This window comes from Pelodiscus sinensis, chromosome 9 (assembly GCF_049634645.1).
Source record: "Pelodiscus sinensis isolate JC-2024 chromosome 9, ASM4963464v1, whole genome shotgun sequence".
Taxonomy (NCBI): domain Eukaryota; kingdom Metazoa; phylum Chordata; order Testudines; family Trionychidae; genus Pelodiscus; species Pelodiscus sinensis.
In genome coordinates this window covers 58,165,061-58,170,236 of record NC_134719.1, presented here as the reverse complement: position 1 = coordinate 58,170,236, position 5,176 = coordinate 58,165,061, and the positions used below count along the sequence as shown (strand labels likewise).

The window sequence follows — 5,176 nt, the reverse complement described above, 5'->3', positions numbered from 1 at the left end:
GGGTCTCAGTGGACCCCCTTGATTTTCATGCACACCTGCTCCTGGGTGGCAAGGCTGGCAGCTCTCCTGCCCTAGACGGCCACTTTCCTGTGCCTAGTGCGGAGATCGTGGACAAGGTCCACGATGTCCGCACTAGCCCAGGCAGGTGCCTGCCTCTTGCGGTCCAGGGCAAGCTCCCGGGAGCCGCCAGCCTGGTCCCGGGAAGAGGGGGTGGGCTGGGGGACATCGGGTGGGTGGCTCGATACGTGCCAGGTGCAGGGTCTGCTGGCTGGGTGCTGGCAGGCTTGCACCTGGCACGGGCACCGTAGCCAGCCCGTGCCCCTTTAAGGGGTCCGGGGCCGGGAAGGGGGCATAGAGTTTCCCTGGTGTTGGCCAGAGTGGCCACCAGGGAAACCTGGGGAGGGCTAGCCTCCCACTAGTTAGAATTAAGGGGCTACACAGCCCTTAATTTGAACTAGCTAGTTCGAACTAGGCTTAATCCTCGTAAAATGAGGTTTACCTAGTTCGAACTAAGCGCTCCGCTAGTTCGATTCAAATTCGAACTAGCGGAGCGCTAGTGTAGCGCCTATTAACGTTAGTTCGAACTAACGTCCGTTAGTTCGAACTAACTTTGTAGTGTAGACATACCCGGAGATAAAGAAAAACAAAAACCATATCCAAAAGTCCTAATGAGAGAGAGCTGGGAGGGGTGGAGGAACAGAATACACCCATAAAAAATGATTCATCTGTCTTGGAATCATTCTTGAATTCAGCTTGATCCTTCTCTGCATATTCTTGCAGACCATCTACCTCAAATTCCTGGCAGGTTGAATAGCAAAAGGGGAGGGAGAAACCCAAAGTATTGCATGCTGTTGGTCATTGTATCTATTCCCAGGACAGAGTATGTAATCATTGCAGTCAGACGAAAGGAATTGCTTTCATTTCAGAATCAGAGGAGGATTATGAGATGGGCCCTACATAGTCAGGTCCTTGCCGATGCAATTTGGGGGTCACTCTACTGCAGTCAATAGCCCAGGAATGCTGAGGTGGATTTTCGTGAATTGGGAATCGATTTTGCTGTCTGTAACCAAGTCAGCAAAATCTATTTGTAGCTCCTTCAAGCCGAACCACATTGAAGGCTTGGCAGGACAGCTGTTGTATGTTCTCTCGCCTTGATGGCACCGCACAGTTTGTTGTATCCCATGCTAGTACGGTTCCCCAAGGGTAAAGACACAAGCAAGGTGAAGGTGATCCTTGAAGATCTTACAAAATATTATACGCTCCTGAGATTCTGCCTTCTTGAGGCCAATCTGGCTCATCCTATGGGTGCAGAACTCCCAGTGAAGTTAATGGAGGAGTTCTGCCAATGACAGGCCTGCAGGGTTGGGCCCTTAATGTCTGGTCTCTGCTTTCTTGGTCAGTGTCAGAGCTCGTTATAGGCCTTTCCTTGTCACTGGGTTTCCTTGTTATTTGTATTACAGTAACACCAAGAGCTGGGCGGTGTCTTCATTTCACACCCAGTCCCCTTGGCGCTGGGGTGCTCATGTTCTTGACGGGTCACTTCTGGGGCTGGAGCTTTGCTGCTGTCCACATTGAACCCGGCCACTTTGCCGGGCCTCCTGGACAGTCAGTCCCTCCCGGCGCTGGGCTCGCCTGCTTCTCCGGCCTGTTCTCACAAGCCAGGGCGGCCCCTTCTTGGACTCACTCGGCCGGGAACGGGCGGGAGGAAAGGCCCCGGGGCAAGGGCTCTTTGGGGGCAGTGCTCCTGGGTTCGGGTTTTTTCTCCCTCCGGCCCTAACTTCATGCTCCTGACTGCCCCCCTGTGCTGCCGCCCTGTCATGGGGACTTGGCCTAATGGTAGTGTGGATAAGTAGAGTGTTTAGCAGTCGGCCCACAACATTTTGGCACCTGAGGCGGGAGCTCAAATGACGCCCCCATGCTCCCTCACTTAGGCTAAAACTTTGAACGGTCTCAATTCTCTGGGTCCGAGTGGTGCCCCCCACTCCGCCCTCCCCACAGTCTGGCACCTGAGGCGGCCGCCTTAGTTCACCTCATGGTAAGGCCAGCCCTGGTGTTTGGTGCCATGGCTGGGAACCCTGGGTTAGCTCTGGACAAGTGGCCAGGATTCGATGGCCTGCCACACTGGGTCCAGAGGGGTGTTTTTTCCAGAGCTTTTTCTCTGGAAGGAGCAGCAGGGGGCGCTGTGTGCTCACGCCAGCTCTGCCCCGCGAGGCAGGAACTTGCCAGGCAGCGGCGGAGACGGGCGGGGTGTTAGAAGGTGCCCTCTGGAGCTTGTCTGTGGGACTGAGTGAACCGGCCGCCCGGAGCGCTTGCCAAATCTCCCCGCCCCCGGCTGTCAGGGTTGCACCTTTCTGGGAAGGCTATTTTTGAAAACTGGCCCGCCCGCTCTTTGCCCCAGGCCCGGTACGGAGGGAATAAAGAGGCACTTTGTGACATGGATGGCTGGTAAATTTAGATCAAATAAAAGGAAGCCCTTCCTCGCACAGCGCCCGCAGCCACTCCAGTGGAAAGCGCCCTCGGGAGCAGGTCAAGGCTGCGCTGTGGAAGAGGCTCGGTGGCAGTTTTCTGACTGGTAATAACATGGTAATTATATGTGCTAATGTAGTAAAGGCAAGTCAGGCTCCTGAATCAGGTCTCTAATGATCACTGTGGTTTGGGGGGGAGATCAGGAAAGACCAGTCCTACACCCCTACCCCAGGTCACAACCCAAACCCTCTGCACTCCTGCACCCATACCCCCTCCTCGACCCTGCATCCCAATTCCCTGTGCCCCAGGTCACAACCCCCTCCTCGACCCTGCACCCCAATCTCCCGCTCCAGGTCACAACCCCCTCCTCGACCCTGCACCCCAATCTCCCGCCCCAGGTCACAACCCCCTCCTCGACCCTGCACCCCAATCCCCTGCCCCAGGTCACAACCCCCTCCTCGACCCTGCACCCCAATCCCCTGCCCCAGGTCACAACCCCCTCCTTGACCCTGCACCCCAATCCCCTGCCCCAGGTCACAACCCCCTCCTTGACCCTGCACCCCAATCCCCTGCCCCAGGTCACAACCCCCTCCTTGACCCTGCACCCCAATCCCCTGCCCCAGGTCACAGCCCCCTCCTTCACCCAAACTCCCTCCCAGACCCCACAGCCCCTCCTGCATGCCACTCCCCTATCCTGAACTACCTTCTGCACCCCATTTCCAGCCCTTACCCCGCCCCTCCTCCATTAATATGATGGAAGAGTGCAGCCCTTGACCACTTTCCAAATTCTTGGAGTGCCCCCCCCCCCATATAAAATGATTGCCTACCCTGGCCTAAATGAAGCATCCAGACCCCAAAATATCTCAGTTCTCAACATTTCTCCCTCCCTGTTGCCGCTAAGAAGTAACTGATGCGTTGGGACAGCGTTTCCCACGGCTCTTGCCAGCCTGGCCTGCACGGGTGGAGACTGGGATGCGGGATTCCCTGGATGTCACCATTCCAGGCTGGCGAGAACAAGTCCTTCCAGCGGCTGCCGGCTGTGCTCGGGCAGGCAGGTCACGGACATCCCCCTGCCAGAAGAATACATCCGAGTGTGTAAATGTTTAGGGCTTGGTTGTCTCACCCTTGCACACATTAGTGAGCGCTTCCCGACCTGGCACATCCCCCTGTGCTCTTCAGGGTGACTGCTCGCCATTGTAATGGTCCTTAAACATTTGGCACCAGATACTCAACTAGCATCAACCGTGGTCGCCCCCATGGACTTGGGCTGACCCTCTGTCTCTACCGGAACCAGTAAAGTCCTGGGGGTGGATGGGTGGGAAGATAAAAGGAAACGGGGATCAGTGGTCCTGCCTTGCTTCTTTGCAGTGAAACTGGCTGGCAAGCAAGGTCACCAGGTTCTCATCTGTCCCGCGTCTCCAGGAAGATGAACAACGGCCTCTTGGCCCCAGCACCCAATTCCTACAGAGTGGCTCACCTCTCGCTCATCTGTCCTTCCTTGTCAGCTCGTCATGGTTGGTTCTCCTCAGCATCCTTTGGGCTGACCCCTCCGAACTTCATTTAGCCAGGGCCAGATTCAGAGGCCAGCGCGCACGTTCCTGAGGCACACTGGCCTATTTTCATATTCATGAGAGGCTGCTTACAGACCAGCTGCAGATTCTTGAGCTCTAAGTGCCGCGGTTGCTATTCCTAAACCGCAGAGGGCTAATTGAGGTTCAGGGGATGAAATCATTGCAGTGTTTGTGGGACCAGCCTCTTCGTTCCTCAGCACGAGTGCTCAGTCTCTTCGTATAAGACGCAGGGTAATTTAACAAGAGATGTGTGCCCCGTTTCTTAGTTTTACCTGGCTGCAATAAGAAGGGGTGGCAGTTAGAATGGTCGAAGGATGTTCATTTCTCCGTCCCTCTTGTTGGACAAAAGCCCAGCCCGCTCCTGTAGTTCTGCAGCACTTGGGCAAAAATCTGTCCTCAGTTTGTAAGGTCGGGTGTAGGGTGCGGTAATTCCAGTCTAGAATGCACTAAAGTGCACCAAGATGCTGATCACGGCTCACAAGGTGGCACCTCACGGGTCTGGACTCCTGCCTCCCCCTCTTGGATTAACCAATATGCTCAGGTGTATCAATTAAGCGTTTAGTGAACTAGGCACTGACATCCCTAGGGGAACCTGTTGAAAGGTGCATCCCGATCCTCAGGTTCAGTGACTTCCATGCAGACGCACAGTAAGGATCGATAGGGGGAAGCCGGCAACGGCACAAGCCCGTCTAGAGTAGCAGACCCCCACCAGCTCGCTGCCCTGGGAGCTGCCTAGTTCCCACAGGAAAACAATCTTCCCGGGGCTTCGGGAAGCCAGTGTCATTAATTCTGTCCTTCCGCCCTGCCATTGGATGATGGGGTTTAAACTGGAGGGCACGGGAGGGATTTTCAGTCAAAGGCCCTTGACTCTGATCGTTACACCCCTTCCCCCGACGGCCCCATAGCTTTAGCTTCTTTGTGCGTTTAAGCATAAGCCCTGAGTGAAAGTTTCTAAGATGCAGCAATCGCTTTTAACAGCCGATGTTAATGGGCAAAGGTGTGGAAGGGGCGAGCGAGACGGAATTAGTCCAAACAAAAAGGCCTCCTGATAGAACTCAAGGACGGTGTTAAGATCACGCCTGGTAAACAGGGAAAGTCTGGAACTAGAAAGCAGTGAATCAAAATTGGTGTGTCGGAAA

At 55.1% G+C, this 5,176-nt stretch overlaps 1 long non-coding RNA gene across 1 annotated transcript; it reads left to right on the top strand.

The window, feature by feature from the left end:
- Positions 1 to 2,122: 2,122 nt before the first annotated feature.
- On the top strand, positions 2,123 to 4,743 carry LOC142830618 (uncharacterized). Its single transcript, XR_012906040.1, has 2 exons — positions 2,123 to 2,583; positions 3,835 to 4,743. It is a non-coding gene; the product is annotated as an uncharacterized LOC142830618 (long non-coding RNA).
- Positions 4,744 to 5,176: the final 433 nt, after the last annotated feature.